Source organism: Tupaia chinensis, unplaced genomic scaffold (assembly GCF_000334495.1).
Source record: "Tupaia chinensis unplaced genomic scaffold, TupChi_1.0 Scaffold149424_1, whole genome shotgun sequence".
NCBI classification, from domain to species: Eukaryota; Metazoa; Chordata; class Mammalia; order Scandentia; family Tupaiidae; genus Tupaia; species Tupaia belangeri.
In genome coordinates this window covers 914,798-919,237 of record NW_006209268.1, presented here as the reverse complement: position 1 = coordinate 919,237, position 4,440 = coordinate 914,798, and positions in this window count along the sequence as shown.

Below are 4,440 nucleotides of genomic sequence, written 5' to 3'. Positions count from 1 at the left end.
TAAAAATCTCTTTAGGGAAAAGAAAAAAGAAAAAAAAAACTTATGCCAGGTGCATGTGTTGGTACCCAAAATCCTGAAAGGAGAACGGAGAAGGGTTTGCGGTGTGGCCATCCCTCTGGGTGGTGATTTCTCATTTTCTGTCCCTCTGGCAAGCATATGTGCCTTATAGTAAAAATCTTTCAAAACAAATAATAATAGGACTTGAAACTAAAAATTACTCTTTGATCTATGGGGTGCAGAATAGGTGTTGTATTAACAGGCATGTAGACTGTTGACCAGTTACATTGTCAATGAACAGCAATACTTTGCACAATAATTCTCAACCCTGGGCTTAAAATATTCTGCAAATCATGCTGTAAATAAATGTATGATCATCCAGGCTATGTTATTCTGTTTATAGAGCATATGCGAAGTAGATTCAGCAAAATTCTTAAGAACCCTAGGATTTTCAAAATAGTAAATGAGGGGAACCAGCAGTTAGCATAATGGCTATGTCACTGGACTCCCACGTAGTCAACCATGGTTTGCGTCCCGGACCCGGTGGCTTAAAACTCATGCCAGGCGCATGTGCGTGCGTGCCCAAGATTCCGAGAGGAGAATGGAGGAGAAGGGATTGCGGCGTGACCATCCCCCCTGGGGGGGGATTTCTCGCTTTCTGTCTCTATGTCTCTTTCTGTCTGTCTGGCGAGTGCACGCGCCCTATAGTGAAAACCTCTCAAAAAAAATAGTAAATGAGCATTAGTTTCAAATTAAAGTCACCAGCTACAGTGGCACCTAACAAAAGAGTTAGCCTACTCTTTGAGGATTTGACAGTAGTATTGACTTCTCCTATTTAGCTAAGAAAGTCCTAGATGGCTTCTTCCAACATAAGGCTGTTTCATCTACATTGAAATCTGTTGTTTAGTGTGACTTGTTTGATTAGTTGTCTTAGCTTCACCTTATGGATAACTTGTTGCAGCTTCCACATCAGCACTTGCTGCTTCACCTTGCACTTCTATGTCATCGAGATGGTTTTATTCCTAAAACTCATGAACTAATGTCTACTAGTTTCAGATTGCTTCTGCAGCTTCCTCATCTCTCTCAGCCTTCATAGAATTGAAGAAAGTTAGGACCTTGCTCTGGATAAGGCACACATAGGGACTATTCTGACTAGTTTGATCTTCTATCCAGACCACTAAACATGACAATAAAGTGGTTTCATTTTTTTTTTATCAGTATGTATTCACTGGAGTAGCACTTTTAATTTCCTTCAAGAACTTTTTTTTTTTTTTTTTTACATTCACAGCTTGGCTAACTGGCACAGGAGACCTAGCAAGAGGCCAATCTCAACATCTGACTTCTTTGCTAAGCTCAATCATTTATAGCTTTGGATTTAAAGTGAGAGATGCAGGACTCCTCCCCATTTTAACACTTACAGACATTTGTAGGGTTATTAATGGGCCCAATTTTAAAATTGTGTCTCAGGAAATAGGCTCAAGGAGAGAAGGAGAGATAGGGCCAGTCAGGGTGTAGTTATCAGAATACATTAAATTTATCAATTTACTTTGCTGTCTTATGGGCATAGTTGATGGTGCTCCAAAGCAACTACAGTAGTAACATCAAAGATCTTTTATCAGACCAACAGGTAGTGTGGTGGTTAAGGCAGTAGATCCCCCATAGCCAACCCTGTGGTTCAAGTCCCAGATTCAGGGGCTTGAAAAACACACTGGGCCCATGTGCATGCATGTCCAGAATTCTAAGAAGGGAATGGAGAAGGGATTGTGGCATGGCTATTCCCCTTAGGGGGTGATTTCTTACTTTTCCTCTCTTTTTGTCTCTCTCCAGTTAGTGCATGTGCCCTATGACAAAAATTTGAAAATAAAATAAAATTAAAAATTATTTATCACAGATCACTCTTAGCAGAGATAATAATTAAAAGGTTTGAAATATAGGGGTTATTAAAATGTTACACAAAGACATGAAGTGAGCACATGCCATTGGAAAGGGGTGCCGATAGAGTTGCTTGATGAATAGTTGCTACAAACTTTAAATTTATAAAAAATGAAGTTATCCATCAAGTGTAGCCTTGAGAAACACAATAAAATTAGGCATGCCTATATATATAGTTTGCAGATATTTTCTCCCATTCTGTATACTGTCTTTTCCATCACTCTGTTGATTTTTTTCTTTTGCTGTGGAGAAACTTTTTAGTTTGATATAGTCCCATTTATTTTTATTTTTGTTGCCTATGTTGTTCCATAAAGTTACTGTCAAGACCAATGTCATGAAGCTGTTTCCCTATGTTTTCTTCTGAGAGTTTTTAAAAAATAATTATTTATTTATTCATCTATTATTATTATTTTTCAATTTGACTGGAGAGAGAGAGAAAGGGAAAGCGAGAAAACAAGCCGCAAGTCCAGTACTCGAACAATGGTTGGCCATGTGGGAGTCCAGCACCCTTAACCACAACGCCACCTGCTGGCCCTTCTGGGAATTTTATAGTTTCAGGTTTTAAGTTTAAGTATTTAATCAAATTTGAGTTGAGTTTTAAAAACATAATAAAGTGTTTTTTTTACCTTAATTAATGAATTAATTTTTCCCCCCAGGTTTTTGCTTTAGAGTATATGTGCTTGCTGGAGAAATAGAGAGAGAAAGTGAAAAATCACTCCTGGGGAGATGGCCATGCCACAGTCTCTTCTCCTCTAACCTCCTCTTGGGATTTTGGGTACATATACACACACATATGCCCAGCATGATTTTCAAGCCACCAGGTCTGGGACTTGAATGACAGTGGACCATGTGGGAGTCCAGAGACTTTACTGCTATGTCACCTGCTGTCCCTGAATTTCATTTTTTTTACATGTGGTATCCACTTTTCCCAACACTGTTTTTCAAAGAGACTATACTTTCCCCATTGTACTTTCTTAGTACCCATGTCAAAGATCAGTTGATTATATATGTGTGGATTTATTTCTGGACTATTTCCTTACCCTTTTCAGTATAAATATGTACCTATTCCTTCTGTAAGTATAAATCAGTGATTTTAATCATTGTAATAATTGTGTGTCAGCATATCAGAGTATATATCTATATTGCCTTCTTATTTCTGTTTTCAACCCACAAAGTGTTAAGTTTATATGTTTTATTACAATAGCCAAACAAAGAAACTATATAGGCTTTCCGTACAACTTTCCCTATAGCTTAAGCTGCCATGCCTATTGCTCTTTGCTCAGGGAAGCCATGTCAGGCTGTTCATGTTGATATGATTTCTTATTTAACCAAAGTTTATCTAATTTACTGTCTTCCAGGTGACCCATGAAACATATCACTTGGTTAGAGGAAGTCCCTTGTCTAACTGAAGCAGCAAGTATTTCTGTCAGATTTTGGATTAGAGAATATGTAGAAATTTTTCCAGTTTGGCATAAAAGAAGAATGGAATATTCATGAAAAGATAGAGACTTTATTGTCAAGATAGAGTTGAGATACCAGAATTGCCTTGATTATTCACAACCTTTCTAGTAGTAAAAGAGTCATTAAGGTGGCCTAAAAAAAAATCTCTATTTCTGGCAATCCAGATAGTCTTCTAGTTCTTTGCTACTCCAGGTGTGGTCCACAGACAAGCAACATTAGCATCTTCTGGAAGTTTGTTAGAATATGCAGTGTCTCAGGTCCAATTTCAGACCTACTGGATCAGAATCTACATTTTATTAAGGTCCCAGATAAATGCACATTAAAGTTTAAGAAGCGTCAGTCTAGCATACCTAGTTTAGTGGACTTTCATTATTTCTCAAAGTCCATTCTCTCCTTTTTCAATAATAATAGAATCTTAATTGGTCACACTGGTGAGTTTTCAACACCATATTTACCTACCTCCTTCCATCTGAGTAAGATATTCTTGACATGGGACCATTGGTAGAGTAAAGGGAGCTACTTTGAAGTTTTTCTTTTGATATTGCTAGCTCTCTCCTTAGCCCTGAGATGGGAAAAACAGTGGCAACCATCTTGGACTTGTAAGTGGGAACCACACTTGAGAATGTCAGAGCCACACTAGCCTAGAGCTGCCAACACACTTCTGCACTGACTTAGAGAGAAACAAATATTTCTCTTGTTCCAGTCATTGTAAATTGGAATGTCTTTAGCTCTGCAACTCAGTAAGTACATTAACTATTGGGTTGTCAGGGAAGTCATGACACATTTTTACATAGAAAAACATAAAAAAGTATGCCATGACTTTCTGAACAACATATTAGACTAGTATTAACAGAGCTAGATAAGCCGGTTAATAGAAATACAGTATAATTTTTATACTGTCTTTGGACCAGATGGCTCTTTAGTTTTTAATGTTTAACTCGTACTAGTGCTGAAAAAGCACTTGAATCTACTGTTGCTTACATTGAAATGGGAATGAAATGGTTAAAAACAAACTCCTGGGGCCATCCAGGTGACATGGTGGTTAAAGTG